The following is a 22975-nucleotide window of genomic DNA, read 5'->3' as shown; positions in this document are numbered from 1 at the left end:
TTGCTATAAAAGACATTATTGGGACAACTGTTAAATCTTGAATGGGGTCTGAAATTAAATGACATTAATAAATTACAGTTAATGTCCTCATTTTGATGGTTGTAATGTAATTATAGGTGTAAGTCCTTGTATGTAAGAATTGCACACTCAAGTATTCAAGGGTGATGGGGCATCATGTCAGAAAGGAAAGCTCTTCCTACTATTTCTGCAATTATTACTTAAATCATTTCAAAAGGGAAAAAAAAGAAATCATTAGTTACCTAATCAAGATAATAAGAAAAGCAGGGTGGATTTCCAACAGAATTTAAAATAAATGATTTTTTAAAAGATTTTATTTATTTATTTGTCAGAGAGCGAGCGAGAGCGAGTGTGCACAAACAGGGGGAATGGCAGGCAGAGGAAGAAGCAGACTCCCTGCTGAGCAAAGGAGCCCCATGTAGGACTCAATCCCAGGACCCTGGGGTCATGACCTGAGCCGAAGGCAGATGCTTAACTGACTGAGCCACCCAGGCTTCCCTAAAATAAAAGATTTTGTTAAAATATCTCATATATTCTTTTTTAGAATCCATTTTGTTTTACTTTGGGTATTCAAAAAAAATCAAATGAAAACCAAATGAAAAGGTCTGCTCCCTTTAGGATATTTGTTTGTAAAAATGGAAAATTTGCTAACTGGGAGGAAATGGAATTGAATCAGAGTCAGTTAACAAAACTGGTCTGAGGTTGTCAGACTAATCATGTATCGATATGGAAAAGCTGAAGCTCACAGGGACAGAAAAATGGAGTATTCGTTTCTCCAGTGTGTTGAGAAGGTAATTCACATTTTTACAAAGATATTTATTTATTTATTTATTTATTTATTTATTTATTTATTTAGTGCAAGTGGGGGAGAGGGGAGGGACAGAGCGGGGAGGGAGAGAGAGAGAACCTCAAACAGACTCTGTACTGAGTGCAGAGCCCGTCGTGGGGCTCAATCTCATGACCTTGAGATCATGACCTGAGCTGAAATCAAGAGTCGGATACTTAACGGACTGAGCCACCCAGGCGCCCCAGTAATTCATATTTTTTTAAGTACAGTTGAGCCCTGAGCAAGTCAGGTTTGAACTGTAGAGGTCCACTTACACATGGATTTTTTACAGTGAAGTGCTGCAAATGTATTTTCTCTTCCTTATGATTTTCCTAAGAACATTTTCTTTCCTCTGGCTTGCTTTGTTAGACTACAAAGTATGATACATATAACGTACAAAATCTGTGTTCATTGACTGTGTACATTACTAATGAGGCTTCCCATCAACAATGGGTTATTAGTAGTTAAGTTTTGGGGAAATCAAAAGGTATATGTGGATTTTCAACTGCTCAGGGGGTTGATGCCCCTAACCCCTGCACTGTTTAGGGGGTCAACTGTGTACAGAAGTGCCAAGAGTTTTGTCACCGTCCTAGGCCACTCCTTGTGGTTACAGAAAGACAATGGCCTTCCTTTATGAAGCAATAAGCAGGGTTTATACTAGGCTTTTGTTTTTTTTTTTAAGATTTTATTTATTTGCTTGAGAGAGACAGAGATAGCGAGAGAGATTATGAGCAGGGGGAGGGGCAGAGGGAGAGGGACAAGTAGACTCCCCAGTGAGCAGGGAGCCCGACGTGGGGCTCAATCCCAGGACCCCAGGATCATGACCTGAGCCAAAGGCAGAAGCTTAACCGACTGAGCCTCCCAGGCACACCTATATTAGTTTTTTTTTTTTAAAGCAACTAATATTTATTGATTATTTTTACATATATCTCCTAGAATTCAGCATGTGATAAATATATAGGGTCTACTCTTTTGTTTCTGTAAAAAAACAAAAACAAAAGACAAAATACACCCTGGCTTCCCCCCCCCACCTTAGCAGCTCTGTTGTCTTCTGCATGTGTTGGTTTCTACACCCTGCACTACCACATCCAAATACAATCTTGCCCATTGTTAAGCTGTTGGCTGAGTTCCCCGACACCATGACTCTGCATATACATCTTCCTCACCCTGTCTTTAGATTTAGGGCTTTTGCCTTCTGTCTGCACAAGACATAGGGTTGTCACTCTCTCTCCCCCAAAAGGCGAGGGCTGTGGATCTCAGAGGGGGCAGGCTTCTGAAGATCGAAAATATCCACAGGCCCCCAGCTCATTCTTTCTCTTAACAACCTTTTTTTCCTGCTATTAGTTATCGTAATAAAGCAACATACACATGATCCATACACACTCTTCAGGATAAATCAAATACCAAGTATTTTCTTAAAAGTCCAGAAACTGGTTGTAAACTGGTGAAGTTAGAATCCACAATTTTTTTTTAATTTAAATTTAATTTAGTTAACATATACTGTATTATTAGTTTCAGGGGTAGAATATAGTGATTCATCAGTTGCATGTAACACCCAGTGCTCATTACATCAAGTGTTCTCCTTACTGCCTATCCCCCAGTTACCCCATCCCTCCACCCACCTCTCCTCCAGCAATCCTCAGTTTGCTTCCTAGAGTTAAGAGTCTCTTATGGTTTGCCTCCCTCTCTGTTTTCATCTTATTTTATTTTTCCTTCCCTTCCTGTATGTTCATCTATTTTGTTTCTTAGATTCCACATGTGAGTGAATTCATATGGTATTTGTCTTTCTCTGACTGACTTATTTCACTTAGCATAATACCCTTTAGTTCCATCCATGTTGTTGCAAATGACAAGATTTCATTCTTTTTGATGGCTGAGTAACGTTCCACTGTATATAGGTACCACATCTTCTTTATCCGTTCCTCTGTCGATGCACCTCTGGGCTCTTTCCATATTTTAGAACCCACAACTCTTGCTGAAGTATTATTTCCATATCCACCAAAATTAAGTTCCCTCTCTACTGCTTGCCTCGGATTATGTCGTTCCAGAAAAGGCTCTTCCTGGACCCCGCACTCTCTACTTCCTGGCAACAATATGAAGCTAGTTGTAAAAGGCCCTAGAACCTGTGAATCAATTTCCTTAATTTTTGCTTGAGCTTTCAAAGGGGAAAAAAACAAATGATCTCAGGAAAATGAATCCCTCTCCTCCTTTCTTCTTCGATCCCAGAACTTTAAGAGCGCAGTTTCTGTCTTTCAGCTTTGCTTGACTTATTTCTAAACCAACGGGTAATATTCTAAAGTGGAAAATCCTGCTGTCATTGTGTCCTAAGGTCTTCTAACTTAATTCAGTTCCACCTGGAAGCTGGAAGCCAAGAGTCCAGACGAGAATTTTAAACACTTGCCTTATCATAATGACCAGCCTTGCAACATCCTCCATTGTGAATCTACTAGAAGAAAAGCCGCACACTGGTGGCTACAAGCTCTGGATGCGCTGATAACCGGGCAGGTGTGTGTCCCTGGAGCCACCTCCTGCCTCCGCGGAGAAGCTGAGCGAGGACTGGCAGCCGAGGGGGCCTCAAGGCTTTCGTACAGTTGTGCACTCTGGGCTGTGACAGAAATGACAGGGCTGATTTAGGAGATCACAGACTATCAGGGTCGGCGGGGCCTTAGGGGCATTGAGGGTCTTCCAGATCTTCGACACCACAGGCTGGCCAGTGCCCAACCGCCTCTCGTGACCAGGAATTCGCTCTTCCCAATGAGTATCTAGAGAAATCTTGTGCTAGAAAGGTCTTTGTTATGCTAAGCGAAAATGTGCTTTCCTATATCTTCCACCTGTTGTTCTCAATTCTGTATGTTTGACCACACAGGACAGGTCTTATCCTAGTCCTCATGGAAACCCTGCTGAATGTTTGATAGAGCTGTTCTATTCCTATGTTATTATACCCAATTGTTTGTGGTAAACATCGTCAATCCATTGATACAGTTTAAACTAATTAAATTCATCTTAAACAATTCAATTTATGATCCCATAAATTAATTTATTAATGTTAGAGCAATGTGTTAATTAAACTCAGTGAATACAGTTTAACATGGACATGGCTTTAAGTTAAGAGTGGTAGCTTTAAGAGAAGGAGGCTCAGGCTGAACTTCAGAGGATGCCAGCCAGCATATTGGTGAGATCATTCTGAGGCCAAGGTCAAGTCTTCAGCACTGTAGATTTTAAAATTCATTCTTGTTAGTTCACTCAGGAGTGATCGGGGTGTGTGGGGGGGTGATCCATAATAATCTAGTTCATAACAAACTGATACATGTGATGGAATTCTCTTTACATCACTGTTCTACGAGATGTGCCCACCGAGCGGACTAGAACATGTGTGTATCTGCTGGCCACACGTTATGTTTTCATTAGATCAAAAGCCTTTGAAAACTACTTGAATATCAGGAGTGATTATAATAAAAAAGTTCAGCCCGAGGCACTTACTGTTTCATCTGAGCTCACAGCTGAGCACACCGACATATGCCTGCCAGCCAGAGAGCAGATTCTCTCTCTTTCCATAGTGCTGGAGGGTGATTCTGACAAATTCTGGATGAATGATTCCTCTTTTAAAATACTCTTTATCTGCCACAAAAATGCTGCATCAAACATTTCTGCATTTGGCAAGATGCAGTGGTTAGGAGAGCCGGCTCAAGTCAGTAAGTATTTATTAACTGAATGACTGAATAAATGAATCAGAAATCATTGAATAGGACAAGCTCAGTTGAAATTTGCCAGAACAGGATATATTTTACGTCAGTGTGTTAATTTTTTAGTGAAGGGTTTGCAATCATTGCCTTTGCACATAAGATTTGTCAAAGCTGCCACCCCGGGCTTCTTCCTGTGAGTTAGGAAACACTCCAGTCATCAACATTTGTAACTGTACTGGGCTCAACGTTGGGGCACCCACCAAATTCATATGCTGAGACCCTAACCCCCAACGTGACGCTGTTTGGAGATGGAGCTTAGGCTAGTTCACAGGGTTAGGCCCTCCTGATGGGATCAGCAGCCTGATGAGAAGAGGAAGAGAGAGATACATGCCTGAGGAAAGACCCTTGTAAAGGTGTCAGAGAAGGTGGTTCTCTGCAAGCCAGGAAGGTGCTCACCAGCGACCAAATTGGCTGGCACCTTGATCTTGAACCTCCCAGGCCCCAGAACTGTGAGAAATGAATGCAGATTGTTTAAGCCAGCTGGGCTGCCCTGTTCTGTTATGGCAGCCTGAGCTAAAACAGTAAAGTATCTTTCAGAGAAGTACATTGATTCAGAGATGAGATGCAGGATATCTTTTTATTACTTCACATTGAAAAAGGTGGCATTTCTGACATCTTCCCAGCCACCTCTAGAAAGGTCCCGCAGAGGACTCTGTAGGTCCTGTGCTCGGTCTGCAGTGGAGGGGGACTGCGGTGGAAGGATGGGACAGATGGTCTCAGTCCTTCAGATAAAGGGGGATGTGAGATTGGGGAGCTGAAATGTGGTATGGGAATTTCAGGGAGTGGAGCAGGATTAGAATTGGTTCCATGAGCAATGCCCAAAGGAGTTAACTAAGGACATGTAGAAGAATGGTGAACAGCCTTGAGGTCACCACCGAGGTTATGTATTATGGATGGAGAGTCGAGTAATGTGGAGACCCTGCCAACTTTCTGTAGGAGCACCTGGCTGCCCAGAAGGAGAGAGACAAGAGAGCTGACTTTATTTATCATTGGGGATTGACAAGGCAGTTAAGAGCAAAGGATTCCTGGAGGCTTAATGGCATTAAGTAACAAACCCTTAAATAGAAAGTGCTTCAGAGAAGCAGAGCAGGGGCACCTGGGTGGCTCAGTTGGTTGGACGTCTGCCTTCGGCTCAGGTCATGATCCCAGGGTCTGGGATCGAGCCCCACGTCGGGCTCCCTGCTCAGCGGGGAGTCTCCTTCTCCCTCTCCCTTTGCCTGCCGCTCCCCCTGCTTGTGCACGCTCTCTCTCTCTGTCAAATAAATAAATAAAATATTTTTAAAAAAGAAGCTGAGCAGTGAATGTTTCAAAGCAAGGGGAGACTACCCACATGGATAGGTATGAAATGTTTAGTCAATGAACCTGGGAGCGCCCTGCTGCCTCCCCCATTGCTCAGGTGTAGCCACTTCTCTGGTTTACATTTACATGGGGCTCAAGATCTTGTCTCCAGGTGACCAATCTCCCTGTATTCTTTATCTTTTGTTTAATTCCATTTTTGCCCTGCCCCTTCAAACTCAAGGTTCCTGTTATTAATACCAATGATCTTCATGCCCAAGCTGGTGGACAGTTTAGTCGAGACTCTGCTGCCACCTAGTGGTCCTGGGTCACTTCACGTGTCCACGGTATCCAGGCTAGGAAAGAGGCAAGTGAAATCAAGGCAGTTAGTTGAATGCTTGGATATGAATATTCAAGGAGTCTGGAGTTCATGCTGAGAGTAAAGAAAAAAAAAAATTAGGAGGTATGAGAATGACAGAAGAATGAGAGTTTGTGGCTAAGAGAACTTCAGAGTTTGAAATCTTGATGATGAAGGAATATCACGTGAGGATAATACCAAAGGAGTGGCTAAGGTTGTGTGCAACTGAAAGGGTCCTGAAGAAAGACATTTAAGTTGAAGGTCAAAGAATTGAGGGCCAGGTTGTTGCAAGGGCCCTTTGCATTCTCCACTCAGAGATGAATGTTCTTGTGTTAGAGTCCTTGTCTCAGTGATATTTTTCATCTCCCACACTTCCGGACACATTGTTTATAAAATCTTGTTGGAACGGACTTGAACATTGAAACATCGCTAATGGTGATCGGAGAAGACGGAATGGAGATTTCGACCGTGAACTGGTTGGCCTGTACTTTTTTTTTTTTTAAAGATTTTATTTATTTATTTGAGAGAGAGAATGAGAGAGAGAGAGCACATGAGAGGGGGGAGGGTCAGAGGGAGAAGCAGACTCCCCGCCGAGCAGGGAGCCCGATGCAGGACTCGATCCCGGGACTCCAGGATCATGACCTGAGCCGAAGGCAGTTGCTTAACCAACTGAGCCACCCAGGCGCCCTTCTCATTTTTTTTTAAATTAAGTTCTTAAAGGAATGTGTGGCCCATGAAGGAAAAATAAGACTTGCTTTGGGCAATTTGACTTGCTTTGATCTCAGGCAAGTTTCTGAACCTCCAAACTCCGTCAGCTTTCCCTCCTTTCTGAGTTTGTAAAAGTTTTTGGAAGTTCCTGGGAAGCCTGGGTGGCTCAGTTGGTTAAGCGTCTGCCTTTGGCTCGGGTCATGATCCCAGCGTCCTGGGATCGAGCCCCGCATCGGGCTCCTTGCTCAGCGGGGAGTCTGCTTCTCCCTCTCCCTCTGCCTACAGCTCCCCCTGCTTGTGTTCTCTCTCTATCAAATAAATAAATAAAATCTTAAAAAAGAAGAAAGTTATTTCCTCTACTTTGCCATACTTGTCCAAGGAAGTATGGAAATCCTGCATGTCTGCTTACTGGGTAATCTGGCTTCCGGTCACACTGTGATCCGCAAAGGGTAGAGGATTTCTAGACATTTTTTTCATTCCTCACCAAGTGGAGTCTACATTTCTTCCAACTGAGAGCTCACCCAAATCATACGCTTGACTCATTCCTGCTGACCCCCTGAATCTCCCGTGGGGCTCATTAGCTCTGGAGCTGAAACTTGCCGTGGTTCCCCAGGCGCCCAGTGCCTGAACGACTGAATACTGTCAGTCCTTTGAACACTTCGATGAATACTCTGGTTACCTCTTGATTCTCACGACACCTTTGCTAGCCAACATGTCTACCAGGTGGCTTCTTCGTCAGCTGTGGTAACAGATCTCATTTCTTTTTTCCAACTTCTTACTATGGAAAAATGTCAGTCATATACAAAATTAGAGAGAATAGTATATTGAATATAATGTACAGATCACTCAGCCTTCATCATTTCATGACCAATATTATTTCATCTGTGCCCCTTGCTTTCCACTCCTCACTCGGATTATTCTGAAGCAAATCCCAACAGCATCCCCTATAAATATATCAGTATAGATATCTAAGAGATAAGAATTAATACCACATTGGGGCGCCTGGGTGGCTCAGTCGTTGAGCGTCTGCCTTCGGCTCAGGTCATGATCCCAGGGTCCTGGGATCGAGCCCCGCATCGGGCTCCCTGCTCAGCTGGGAGTCTGCTTCTCCCTCTCCCCCTGCTTGTGTTCCCTCTTTCGCTGTGTCTCTCTCTGTCAAATAAATAAATAAAAATTAAAAAAAAAAAAGAATTAATACCACATCACATCTAAAAATTAGCAAGAAATTTCCACATTTCATTTAGCGTTAAATAGTAGTGGTTGAAAGTAGCTCTTGTTCAGAAAAAAACCTCCATTTCAGTCTTGAGCTAAAAAAACCCACACACACACAATTAAACTTTACCACGACTAAGTCACCAAGTCAGGATATTTTGCTTCTATTTCTGACAAAAATTCATAGAACTGAAGATAAGTGTAAGTCCATCAGAGTGACTAAAGTTCATTTTTGACACCATTGGTTCAATAACACAAAGATTCAAATATTTTCTGCAAAGGATCTGCTGATGAAGAATACAATAAATAATCACAGGGTTTAGCATCTTTTTTTTTGTTTTTTGTCACAAGCTTTGTGAAAATTTGTTCAATTAAGTTTTTTTCTGTTCCACAGAAGTTCTTACCACCAGGAGGTTGTTAGTACATCTTAGCAGATTCCACCTCAGGTTGTACCGCATTATCGATTTTCTCAACTTGTTGCTGTTCTACACAGACTATCCATAGGATCCAAGTCTCCAGTCACTTCAGACCTGGCATTGACACTTCAAGTAAGCAATAGTAACTGAACATTATCAGTGGCATCTGGTAACCCATCAAGATACAAGGAAAAATACTCAGAACCATTAGCCTTGGTTTTTTGGGTTTTTATTTGTTTGTTTTCTTTTAACTAACTGTTGGTGTTGTTCTCAATGTCTTCAATACTTGGACCTGCTGTTCTTACCAAAAGACTTGTTGTCTTCAGCAAGGTTTTTTTCTCTGGACACATTTTCTCAGCTTCTGCCGTCAAACACCATTTAATTGACTTACTTATGGTCAATGGCTTTCCTTGCTTACTACCAAATGGGCCATGTGAAAACTTTGGTTGCAACCTCGTTTCCAATTTTAATTCTTGGGAAGAAATTCTGCTATAATGAGATATGCCATTTTAAATTTCATAATATTTTTGACTTGTTACTTTTCTGTGAATTGGGAATATTGTGATGGCTACTTAATCTGGTAATGCTGACATATATTGTGTTGTTTGAGCACAGTTATGGTGTCATTACATAATGAATATAATTCAGTAAAAAATAAACCACACTCTACAGTGACCAGAAAGTGCAACATTTGGAGTCCACTTTTCTTGTTTTGACATGAAGGATATGCAGTGGTACTATAAAATACAGTAAAATTAAATTAAATTAAATTAAACATTATGGTACAATGATATGCTTAGCACTCCTAACACTGTTTTGAGTGAGCTATGACCCCCTGAGCAGCAGTATGAAGTGATGAGAGTTCAACATATGGTCTCTGTTGCAACTTTTCAGCTCTATTGTTGACACTTGAATGTGGCCATAGATAACACGTAAATGGAAGAGTGTGGCTGTTTTGCGATAAAACAAAACAAAAAAATAGAAACTAATCTAATTTCAAGTATTTTTCACATCACAAAATACTATTATTCTTTTGATTTTTTTCAACCATTTAAAAATGTAAAACCATTCTTGGTTTGCAGACCATATAAAAACAGGCAGTGGGCCAGACTGGGCCCACCGGCCATAGTTTGCCAACCCCTGGTCTAGATCATCGTACCTCTAAAAATTCCACCAATGTGTCGGGTTCCTGAATCTTTTCACGGTATATTTCCTATCACCTCTTTCTTAGACATTCAAAGTTCTAGCCACTTTCTGCTACCAGGCCCTATTGGCATGGTGTCATCAGTGAGTAGACCAGTGACCAGAATGTCCAGATAACCAAGGTCCATCTGTCTATGAGCTATATACTTTCAGCAAGGACCAGAGCAGTGAATTGAATGGGTCATCATCAAGAGTATCACTCTTGCATCCTTTGAGTGGCTGAGGGTGACACAAATCACTGCAGGATTCTCTGTTGCTGTCAACTTACTATCTTTGCCTAGGGATAGGGATCAGGGAGGACCTCTGGGATTTCCATTTAGCCTTTCCTACCATGAAGACTTAACTCCACAGAAAACCAATGTGACCATTCTTCCAGTTGCTAAGAATATCACAGCCCTCTGACTTGGGCTTGGACTCCATCTATCACTTGACCTCTAAACATCTCTCTTGAGTAAGGATGCTGATGCTATTTTGGGCCACTTGGCATCCATGTCAGTCTATCCACAGCCCTCAAAATACCTGCATATTCACTTTCCCCAGTGTATAGTTAATCTGGTAAATGTCTATAGGCTCCTTGGAGGAAGGATTGTTCATCCTTCTGTACTATAACTACTTGCTATGGTGCTTCAGGGTCCTTCCTCAAGGGGACAATGGATTTTGAGACTGAAAACTGCCTGAACTCTTGAAACTAGATAAGAAACCATGATTTTCATTGAGGGTGTGGACCGACTCAAGTTTTTTTGGTATATAGAAATCAAGCAATACCCTCATTGCTTTCCTACATACCTTGCTCCTAGGTTACCATGTCTTATTAGTTTTTGCCACAGATTCCTAAGGGCCAAGTCCTCCTGGTTGTCACTGTTGCCCATTAGGATAATTGCATCTACCTGGCTTATTGTGGGGGCAATTAACACAGCCGATTAATACCAGTAATCCCACCTTCACTCTGACAGTTTTGTGCTCTCAACTAGCTTCTGCTATTCCAGAACCCTATCATCTCCATTTTCCCGGCAGATCTCTTACCATCTGCCAACCCTGGCCTGCAGAAACAGACAACATTGAGTTTGTCAAGATGCTAGTGCCTCCCTTCCGAAGCATTCCTTTCTACCTTAGTGAAGAGTGTCTTCTGGGCCTTCCTGAGAACCACTGTCATCTGCTGGTTCCACGGTGTTGCACAGTAAGTCAGTTCTAACATGCCCATCTCCCTGAGCCTTTCACCCCTTCCTCAGCCAAGGAATTTCCAGCATCTCCGCCTCATTTTTTCCAAGCCTTATTTAAAAGATATGTTGAGGGAGCCTGGGTGGCTCAGTCGGTTAAGCGTCTGCCTTCGGCTCAGGTCGTGATCCCAGGTCCTGGGATCAAGTCCCACGTCAGGCTCCCTGCTCCGGGGGGAGACTGCTTCTCCCTCTCCCACTCCCCCAGCCCTCATGCTCTCTTGTGCATGCTCTCTCTCTCAAATAAATAAATAAAATCTTTTTTTTAAAAAAGAGAGAGATTCTGGCAGTTTATTAACAATGGCTCCAGGTATGCTCGCAGGGCAAGCTGGAGGAAGAGAAAGCAGTGAGCAAGAAAGTAAAAGAATAGGTCACATATCTTTTTTCCCACCAGTAAGTCCTCAAATCAAAAATCAGTTCTGAGCTGAGGGAAGGGAAACACTTTGCAATGGATGGCAATTTGAAGTTTTTAACTGAATAACACTTTCTAATACTTGAAAAGCCAAACTGTTTTAATACCCAAGAATAAATGGAAAGCAAATGGAGAGTCTTTGGATCCGCCCATGATATCTCCAAGGGACAGGGAAGGGAGAACCAACAGAACCAATCTCCAAGCACAGGGAAGGGAGAACCAGCAGGCAGAGGAAGAAGAAAAATGGAGCTGTTTCCTCATTGTACTATTGATGACTGATGGTTTATTTTATTTATTTATGTTTAAAAGATTTAATTTATTTATTCGAGAGAGAGAGAGCAGAAGCAGGGGGAGCAGCTGAGGGATAGGGAGAAGCAGACTCCCCGCTGAGCAGGGAGCCCGATGTGGGGCTCGATCCCCGGACTCCAGGACCATGACCTGAGCTGACGGCAGACGCTTAACCAACTGAGCCACCCATGCGCCCCTGACCAATGGTTTAAACAGCCAGTTACACAAGTGTTGAAGTGCAAAATGGTGTTGCTCCCTTCTAGTTCTCCAAGTTGTTTTTTTTCCCATTTAGGAAGTGGGTTACAATGAGCCATTATGCAACGAGAAACCTCTAGACATTCCATTTTTATAGACACAGGGAACAAAATACATAAAATCTGCATGCCATGATATGTGAACTGGTCTCAGAGACTGGGAAGTAGCACCCTAGGTGCCCTACAAAAGTCTCAGCCATGTACCATGGAGCTCAGTGAAGGCGACATCTCATCCATGGTGCAGTGGTTGCGGATCAAAGAAGGTTTCACGAAGGAGATGATATTTAAAAGGAATTTGAAGTACTGAGTGTGATGTTGAAAGACACAGAGAAAGAAGTCCTTCGAGGGAGATGGGACAACAGGGAAAGACATGTCAGAGTGATCTGGGGGATGAGAAATTCAATTTAGATGAAACAAAGAACCCACGTGGAGACGAAATAGAAAACGAAGACCGAAAAACATGTTTCATTTGTATGTGGAAAGTCCTGGACACCAGGGAGCAGGATTTATATGTCAGAGGGAGGCATAGGAGTGATTGATCGGAATCCTAATACTCTCCTTAGTTTTTTTCAAATCATTACTTGGGATCTTCAAGTTCTTGTTTGTAAACTATACCTGAAGGTAGAGTAAGTGGAAGTTAAGACTGTGCTAAGGAGCCAGCGGGCAGGGACTTGCTGAATCAGAGCGTTGACTGGGGGCAGCTATCCCAGACTGCTGCATGGCAGTGACCTGGAGAACAGGGAGAGCTCTAGAGTTCTCGTTCTGTCTACCAGCCAGCAGTAGCCCAGGCTGAAGGAGGCAGGTGACTGTTCCTTAGACTCTGCTTCTGGATTTGACCGCTTCCAGTGAATCCCTCTTTCCCGGAAGCCCATATAGTGCCTCGCTCCAGTCTGGTCCTGGTCTGAATAAGGAAGAGGATGGCGTACAACTGTGTTGGACCCGATGAGCAAAGGGCCTTTTCCCTCTTAAGTTGATTGCTTTGTCTTCAAGGTGAACACTGGAGTCCAATATCAGTATTCTGTATTTACTCAAACAAGCTTATGCTTTCCCCTCGCTTGATCTTCAAAGGGAAGAGCGTTATTAGAACACTGCTAAGGATCGGGCTCCCTGCTCGGCGGGGAGCCTGCTTCTCCCTCTGACCCTCCCCCCTCTCATGTGCTCTCTCTCTCTCATTCTCTCTGTCTCAAATAAATAAATAAAATCTTTAAAAAAAAAAAAAAAGAACACTGCTAAGGTGCTAGAAACACACCTTGAACCCCTGTCCCCTGCCCAGGTAGTTGAAAACATATTACATCCCTCATCAATTATATTCCCCTTTCCTGCAGACATTCTTCATATTAGATGGCTCCGGACTTGCATCATCCCAGCCCCTTCTTCTGGACCTCTACACTTTGATGTCCCTGGATAACGTGATACCCAGCAGAGTACTCAGTTCCCCAGGTACGGGCTGACAAGGGAAGGAGAAGTAAAAGCATTCTTTCACCTTAGTCCAGCTACTAAAATTCTGTTTTTCCGGGTTAAGATTTCTTTAGGGTTTTGTTTTGTTTTGTTTTGTTTGGCAGCAACAACTTGCTGTTGACTCATATTTAACTTCCAGCCAACGGAAACTGGAATCCTTTCTTTTTCCCTGGGTGATGCGATCCAGCCATTTCAACCCCACCCAGGTCTTGGGCAGTTTGTTTTTATAGACCTGAGTAAGGGACCTCTCGCGTCTGTTAAATTCCATCTTGTTAGGTTCATTTTCCCCATTCTAGCCTCTGGCACGTTAATTCTCCTGCCCTAGACTCACCCCATAAGAACCAGATACATATCTTCTTTAAATTCAATCGATTTTTCAGCGATGTCCTTTACTGAAACTTATTAAAAAGTTTAAACAAGAGCAGAAGCACCAAAAGGCAGCACAGAGCCCTGCGACCTGCCACCAGAAGTTTCCTCACAGATTGAAGGGAAATTCAGGAAATGCCACTCTTTGGGTATGGGCATTCAACTGGATATGAATGCACCTAATTGATCTAGAGTCCAGTTCACATTATTACACATTTTCTAAAATAAATCACAAGGGAACTTGCCAAGTGCCTTGTCCACAGGCACAATTTATGCTGTATCCATTCCATCTTCCAGTCTAGAAACGCCACCAAAAATGAAATGAATCCACTGTTAAATGGCTTCCTCTTTGTGAACACTATATTTATCACTCTCTGGGGTGTTGCCCCTCCATCATCGCTCTTCCCTACACAACAGTGGTCTCTCAAATGTACTCCTTTTTTGTTTTTTACAGAGGCAGTGTAGCACTTGAAGATCGTGAGGAGTGTGAATCCAGGCTCGAATCCTGCCCCTCCCCCTCAATTACTGGCTGTGTGAACTTGGGCCCTTTGTCTCACCAAACTGTGCCTCAAGTTTTTCGTCAGTAAAATGGGGACAATGATAGAGCGCACATCATAAGGATGATGTGAGAATTGAACAACTTAACACTTGTAAAGCATGTAGAACCATTTCTGGCACGTTAGTAAGCAATATGAAAATTCTTGTTAAATAAGTAAGTGGAAAAAAAATAAACCCAGTGCTTTGGTTTGGTGTCTGCTCTTTTTCCTTTGTCATATATGCTAAAGATTTGTCAATTTTGTTGATCTTTTCAAAGAACCAACTTTTTTAAAAAAGATCTTTATTTATTTGAGAGAGAGAGCATGCACATGAGTGGGGGAGGGGCTGAGGCAGAGGGAGAGAGAGAGAATCCCAGGCAGACTCCCTGCTGAGCACGGAGCCCAATCTCACCACCCTGAGATCATGACCTGAGCTGAAATCAAGAGTCAAAAGCTTAACTGACTGAGCCACCCAGGTGCCCCTCAAAGAACCAACTTTTGGCTTCATTGGTCCTCTTTATTGTTTTTATATTGTCATTCATTTATTTCTGCTCTAATCTTTATTAGTCCCTTCCTTTTGCTAGCTTTGGTTTAAGTTTACTTGCCTTTTTCTAAGGTATAAAGCTGGGTCATTGGTTTGAGATCTTTCTTCCTTTTTATTTATTTATTTTTAAAAAGGTCTTTATTTATTTTAGAGAGAGAGCACTGGTGAGTGGCGGGGGGCGGGGCACGGGGAGAGGGTCTGTGGGCAAGGGAGAGAGAACTCAAGCAGACACTGCGCTGAGCATGGAGCCTAATGCAGGATTCGATCTCATGACCCTGAGATCACAACCTGTGCTGAAACCAAGAGTTGGCCCTTAACTGACTGAGTCACCCAGGCACCCCCCTTTCTTCCTTTTTAATGTAAGTGTTTACTGCTATAAATTTCCCTCTGAGCATTGCTTTCACTGCATCCTACAGGTTTTAGTATGTTGTTTTTCACTTTCACTCATCTCAAAGTATTTACTAATTTCCATTGCAATTTCTTATTTAACCCATTGGTTGTTTAAGAGTGTGTTGTTTGATTTCCATATATTTGTAATTTTATGCTACTTTAAATCATACTTCAAAATCTTGACCATAGTCAGAATGTCTATAATATGAAGAATCCATATTCTACCCTAATTTAGGACCTTACTTGAATCCTTACTAAACCTTGTTGTCTTGTATTTATCATGCCATCTAGACAAATTGTTTTTGGATTCTGATTTTATCATTCAATATATTTGGCTTTGAAGTCTTTTATCAAATAAATGATAAAAATGTGGAATAGGATTGGCTAAGGATAAACCTATCTTCATAAAAGTTAACAGTAGCAGTTCATTGTATTAATTTTTTTTACCTTATGAAAAAGGGTTAGGATTAAAGATCCCAGCCTACCTTCTTCAGACTATAAATCCTTAATATAATTTATATACTACAAATATAATTTAATATGCTGTAATACTGCTGTAATGGTTAGTTTTATGTATCGATTCAGCTGTGCCACAGTGCCCAAATATTTGGTCAAACATCATTCTAGATGTTTCTGTGAAACTATTTTTTGGATATGATTAACATTTAAATTAGCAAACTTTGAGTAAAGCATACAATCCTTCACAAAGTGGATGGACCTCATTCAATCAGTTGAAGGCCTTATAGGAAAAGACTAGCCCTAGCAAGGACTCAAACTACACCACTTCCCTGAGGCTCCACTCCATCAGATTTTTGATTTGTCAAGCCTCCACAATCATGTAAGCCAATTGCCTTAAAATAAATCTCTCTTTATGCATATACATCCTGTTGTTTCTGTTTCTTTGGGAAAGCGACTGATAAACTTGCTATGAAGTATTATTCTGAAACTAAAATACTTTCTTTTAGCCCTATGATTTGTACTTTGTTTCCAGAGTAAGATTTTACTGCATATCCAATACATTCTCTCCTGTTGGATTCCATCATTCATTCATTTGACAATATTTCTGAACATCTACAATGCACCATGCACTGAACATGAGGCAGTGAACAAATAAGGAAATATATAGCATGTCAAATGGTGGTAAGTGTTATGGAAAACAATAAGGGGCAGGATGCAGGGGGAGTTTACCAGAAGGCAGTAGTGTTACCACATAGGGTAGTATGTTAGGTACCTTCCATTTGCTTCTCTAGGTCTGTTCCCCGCCATTCTCCTCTCCATTATCTGTCATAGGAGGCTGACATGTATGCACTACACAATATGCTCTTTTGCACTTGGCTTTCAGTTGCGTTCGGCTAGTGGGAGCACTGGCAAGAGATCAGAGGAAAAGAAAAGAGTAGATTTGGGGTATTTCTTCTTCTGGCTCCTTTCCTACTGTATTACAATGGTTTGGCTATGTCTTTCTACTGAAGGTTTGTCTAATTGGATGGCCATCTCACCACACCTGTCTCTCCGAGGGTTCTAGGAGCTGCCCTTACCTAGTGGCAAGAATTGGGGCAATTCTTTACCCCAGGGGACATTTGGCAATGTGTAGAGAAATTTGGGTTGTCTCATTGCGGGGAATGCTACTGGCATCTTGTGGATAGAGGGCAGAGATTCTGCTACACATCCTTAAAATGTGCAGGACAGCCCTCCCCCCAACCACATAGAATTATCTGGCCAAAAATGTTGATAGTGCTGAGGTTGAGAAGCCCTGACTTGCCCCCTCAAGTCTGGGAGTTGTGCGAAATGGCTCCCAGCTGTTACTGGCCCAGAGTGACTACACCATCCCTTGTTGTTTTTCCAAAACCAAACCAATACTTATGTAAACAGTCCTTTTATTAAACTCTCCTCAAATTACAAATTTCCTTCTGGGACTGAAACTGATATAAGCTGTCAAGTCAGAATCCAGTGAATACAACAGAAATAGGTCTGAAGAATAAAAAGAGAGGAATTTATTGGAAAGAATTGGGTACTAGAAGACCTGAGAGGCCAAATGATTAACATTAAAGAAACCTGGAAATCAGTAGGCTGGAAGCCACTAGCATTCCTAGGCTAGAGGAACAAAGGAAATACGTGGTGTTATCAGATTCCAGAGGCTAGAGTTGCCTGCCAGAGGCAAGAAGCTAGTTCCAGAGGGACTAGAGCCAGGGGCAGATTCACTGCCGCCTGGAGATGCAGCCTGAGATAGGACAAAATACCCCATCTCGCCTTCCCTCCTCCCACTCTCTAGTCTTTTGTTGGTGCTCCCACTGACTGAACCCAACCAGAAGCCAGCTGACGTAGGAGTCTGAGGAAAGCAGCCCACAGAAGAAAGCAAAAAGTTGGGCAAGGGAATGATCAGAGAACATGCAGGCTCATGCCCAACAAAGAAAGTCCTTCTAAATAAGATGACATTTCAGTAAGGACTTTAAAGAATGAAGAGGCAAACCGTGTAGATATTTGGAATAAGAATGTTCTAAAACAAAACAAAACAAAACAAAGAATGTTCTAGGTTGCAGGAGAAAGTGCAAAGATCCTAGGTGGTAACACAGTATATTAAGGGAAACATATTGCTAATGATCCTACAACAGAAAGAATGAGCAGGAGAGTGGTGGGAGATGAGATCAGAAGTTAAGACAGGCAGCAGACCATATGGGACTTTATTTGCCATGCTATGGACTTTGCTTTTGGCTCTGAGATGAAATCATCGACGAGTTTTGAGCAAAGGAGTGACATGATGTGACTATGGTTTAGAAGGATCCTTGTGGCTGCTGTGAGGAAAATAGACTTTAATGGAGCAAGAGATGAAGAGAGAGAACAGTTGGGAAATTATCTTAATAATCTAGGCAAGGTAGTTTGAGTGAGGAGGGCCCAAGAAGTAGATGAGGAGAGGTAGGATTTTGTACGTCTGTTGAGGGTAAAGCCAACAGATTTTTTTTTTGTTGTCGGGTGATACATGGGTGTGAAAGAAAAGAGTGAAGTAAAAAATGACTTCAACTGGAAAAGGGCAGTTTGGAGGGAGAATCAGGAGCTCACCAGTGGTAACATGAAGTTTGAAATGGAGACTAAATCTCCATACAGAGCTGTGGGGGAGGGCCATTGGATATATGTTTCTGGAATTTGGGGGATGTTGAGGTGAGGGATGTAAATGTGGGCGTTACAACTGGCCATGTAAATAGTATTTGTCTTCATTTGGGTTCCCCTAAAGGCAGACCCTGACAAGACTTTGAATGCAAGCAGTTTATTTGGAGGCGAGTCCAAGAATTACAGGCCGAGAAGAGAAGTGAGACCGGAAGAGGAAGGAAGTCAATAAAATGTGCATTGTGAAGTAAGTTATTCTCATTGGCAACTGAAATTTGTTCCCATTGTGGAATTCTGGGAAAGAATGTAGAATAGGCCTCAAGGTATCCTGAGGGATCAGAAAGCTAGGTTGTTTATCCACCAGATGGCCATCCATCTTTGGTTGTGAGCTTGCTCTGAGGGACATGAACTCTCCAGCACTCCCAGGTTTTCCACAGGAGAGTTCAGTACTGCCCGGGCCAATAAAAGGCCCCAGGGCAGAAGGGCAGAAGGGCAGAAGTGAGGTTCCCAGTAAGCAGCCCTCCATGTGCAGAGGTCTTGAAGGATAAAGTTGGGGCCCCCACAGCATGAGATGATCTAGCATCTCCCCAAGAGGGAATGAGGTTAGAGAGAGAAGGCATCTTATCTCTAAAGCTCCATAGCATTCCATCATTTAGAGGCCAAGGAAATGAGAAGGAACCAGCAAAGGGGACTGAGGAGAGGCCTGTGAAAAAGAGAGAGTGGAGTCCCAAAAGCCAAGTTCAGAAAGTGCTCCTAGCAGTTGGGAGAGATTAACTATCAAATGCTGCAGGAGGCTCACAGAAGTGAGGATTGAGGATGGACCATTGGATTTAGCAATCTGGAGGTCACTGATGACCTTGAGGGGATCAATTTTGGAGCTGTGGTTCAAGATAGGGAGTTCAACAGAAAAGAGAAATCAGAGACAACCTGTAGAGGCAACTTTTTAAAATAGTTTGGTGTAGGGCGCCTGGATGGCTCAGTCGGTTAAGCTACTGCCTTCGGCTCAGGTCATGATCCTGGAGTCCCGGGATCGAGTCCCGCATCAGGCTCCCTGCTCCGCGGGGAGTCTGCTTTTCCCTCTGACCCTCCCCCCTTTCATGTGCTCTCTCTCTCTCTCTCATTCTCTCAAATAAATAAATAAAATCTTAATAAAAAAAGTAGTTTGGTGTAGAGAAATTGTAGCTAGCTGGCAGGAGATGTGTGGGTCAAAAGAGAGGTGTGTGTGTGTGTGTGTACGTGCATGTTTAAGATGGGAAATGTTGCAGCATGTTTGTTTGTTGATGAGACCAATCCAGGCAAGAGGGAAAAACTGATAATGCAGGAAAGAGACAGAAAGTCACAGAAGTGACATCCTTGACACACAATAGGGAATGGGATCTGTGCACATCTAAACATAGCTCCCTTAGAGGAGCACAGATATTCATCGACGGTAACATAGTTTCGAAAGGCAGAAGGTAGGGCCATGGATGTGGATAGGTGGTGGAGTGTGTGGAAATGTTCTTCTGAATTGCAGTATTTTTCACAGAAGCAAGGAAATCCACTAACATTTGAGGATGGAGGAGAAGTGGTTGAAGGTTGAGGAGAGAGAAGAGGTGTGAAATAGTCATTCAGGATTGGGAATACTGAGAGAAGAGGTTAACCCCTTTACCCTCGATAAATGCTGGGAGCTGGACTTCCTCTCTGGGCTTCTTGACTCTGGTGAGCTCTACTGCCACTGATGAAGGAGTCAGAACCCAACATCCATTTAACTGTGAGTTGTAAGTAATTTGCTCCAGTTTACAAGAGGCTGAGTATAGTAGTACAACCAGAGGGATTGTAAAAAGCAAGAAAGGTGTGTTTGAAGTAGCCCTACCTTCCTCTAGTAAAAATGTCTTAACTATTTTTTTAGGTAGAGCTCACATCTTTGATGAGCCTCTGGTCAAAGATTCTACTAAGAAAACTCTTGAGACCTGGAGCTGGATATTCTGGACTTTTGTCTTACCCCTGGCCAATAAGAGTTAAGATAATGTGTCTTTCTGTCCCAGTGTCAAGTTTCTGAACAATGTCAAACAGCCCATTTAGCAGCTCTCAGAAGACATCCATGGCCACGCCAGATGTGGGCAACGGAAGGGCGGGCACAGGGGGTTGAATATCATACCCCCAAAAGATACGTCCAAGTTCTAACTCCTGGAGACTGTGAATGTGACCTTGTTTGAAAACAGGATCTTTGCAGATGTAATTAAGTTAAGGATCTTGAGATTAGATCATCCTGGGTATTGGGTGGGCCCCAAACCTAATGACTGGCATCCTTACAAGAGAGGGGAGAGGAATATTTGAGACACATAGAGACGCGGAGAAGGACAATGTGAATTTGGAGGCAGATATTGGCATGCAGCATCTACAAGAGCCACAGATTGCTGGAAACCACCAGAAGTGAGGAAAGAGGCATAGAATAGTGTCCCTCAGGGTCTCCAGAAGAAACCAACCCTGCTGTCACCTTGATTTCAGACTTCTGGCCTACTGAACTGGGAGAGGATAAATTTCTGTTGTGTTAAGCCACCAGGTATGTGGTGATTTGTTACAGCAGCTGTAAGAAACTGATGCAGAGAATGAACTCATATTTTGATAAAGTGAAAAGTACAAGGTCAGGAAAATGACAATGAAGCATTCTTGGGACTAGGGAAGGAGGCTGGAACCACTTCCATTTCCTAAAACCTTGGGGGTGTTTCCTTTTATTTCCCTCTAGAAGAATATGGCTCCTCCTCCGGAAATCATGTTTCTTGACAGTCTGGAAAGCCTGCAGTTAGATTCTGAGTCCACTGTCTCACTTCCATGAAAATGTTTGCAAGCATCTTGCTCCCGAGGAAGTCCTACCCTCATGATTTAACAAGCCTGCTTCTGCAGTCCTGAAATTTCTGCTTGCAGCAGGTCTGAGCTGAGAAATTTGCCCTTGGAGAGAGCAGCCTCCCAGACACCTGTCTCTCCCTGGATTCCTGCCTTGTCTCATCTGGACTGGAAAGAAGTTAGAGTTAGCACCGCACTTTGATGTGTCGGATTAGCCATTCCATTCTCTACTTTAAGTGCTCACACTCCATTTAGGGAGCTCCTGCCTCTCCTTCAGGACTTGCCCAAATGCCTTCTGCTCTGTGAAGGCCTCCCTGGAGCCACAGAATCAATTATATTTCCTTCTACGCCCCCATAGAATTTGGGCACCTCTGTTCAGGACTTATTAAAGTTTATTACAGCTTATTTTTTACGTATCTGTCTTACCTGAAACACTCCAGAGGAAGTGTTATTCACATCTGAATCACCAGCATTTAGTCTAGAAGCTAGGTCCACAAATGCTTTCTGTATAAAAAAGGAAAGCAGGGCACCTGGGTGGCTCAGTTGGTTAAGTGACTGCCTTCGGATCAAGTCATGATCCTGGACTCCCAGGATCAAGTCCTGCATCGGGATCCCTGCTCAGCAGGGAGTCTGCTTCTCCCTCTGACCCTCCCCCCTCTCATGTGCTCTCTCTCATTCTCTCTCAAATAAATAAATACATAAAATCTTAAAAAAAAAGGAAAGCAACATCTTAGAAAATCTGCAATAACCAAATTCAAAGCTTCTCAAAAATATGCAACTGCTGTTAATTAACTTCATCTATTTTGGATTTCAAGCCATTAGCATTTGGCAAAGGAACAAAGCAACATAGAAACTAGGATGTCCTATATGAGTAAAGAGTTCAGTGCAGAATTTTGGAGGTAACTGTTGGCTGCTTTGCCCATAATGATCAGAGGGAAACTTCTTTCCTACAGATAAAAAGGGCAATGTTACCCGATGGACGGCAACTTTCTTCAACCCGTGGGAGGTAGGTTCTTCCTATTTGGGATGAGAGTTTAGCAAAAACTTTCTGGAATCAACCACTGAAGAAGCACACTGAGCCACATTTCCTTCATCTGGCCACTGCAGAAGGCTGAAGTGTTTACAGCAGATGGTATTCAATGCGATGTTATCATACCATGGTTTACCCAAAAATCTCCTCTCATCATGTTTTGTTTGGAGTTATACCTGGAGTTTTATTTGAAAACATTCAGGATGACTCCTCAGTTGTAGAAGAAAAATAGACTGTGCTCTAAGCTTATATGTGAATATGCTCCGTAGAAAAGATGAAACATCCAAGTGAACAAGCTGAGAGTGTGAGAGGAAAGTTTGAGTAGGTAAGTGTGTATGTTCCCATGGGAATGCACAGCTGCTGCCAACAAAAACCATGGGAAAAGGCTACAGACTCCTTCTATGATTCAGACTAAAATCAAATTTGTAAAGGAGTCAAAATACACATGAATCATCTGCTCTTTCATCCGCCATGATCATTACTATCTCCAAGTCAAAAGTTAGCCAAGAGTCACAATGAAAACCAGCCTGTTGTGACGACTGGAGATATTTGTACTAAAAAATCTCCCCACCAAGAAATTCCGACAGCTTCTAGCGTCCACCACATTCCATTTAACTTCTTTGGCCTATGAAGACCCCCATACGCTGGTACTACAGTCTCTATCTCATCTAATTTGTGACCACTTCCTCATTTTGATCAAGATGGTCTTCTCACTAGTCCCTACACATTCATGTTCATTCCTAACTCCAAAACTTTACTCACACTCTTTGTCCATCTCCCAGTGCATTTTCCTTCTTCATCT

This window comes from Leptonychotes weddellii, chromosome 12 (genome assembly GCF_054177405.1).
Source record: "Leptonychotes weddellii isolate Sample4059 chromosome 12, ASM5417740v2, whole genome shotgun sequence".
Classification (NCBI taxonomy): Eukaryota; Metazoa; Chordata; class Mammalia; order Carnivora; family Phocidae; genus Leptonychotes; species Leptonychotes weddellii.
The sequence above is the reverse complement of the archived record's forward strand: the minus strand, read 5'-3'. Positions refer to the sequence as shown.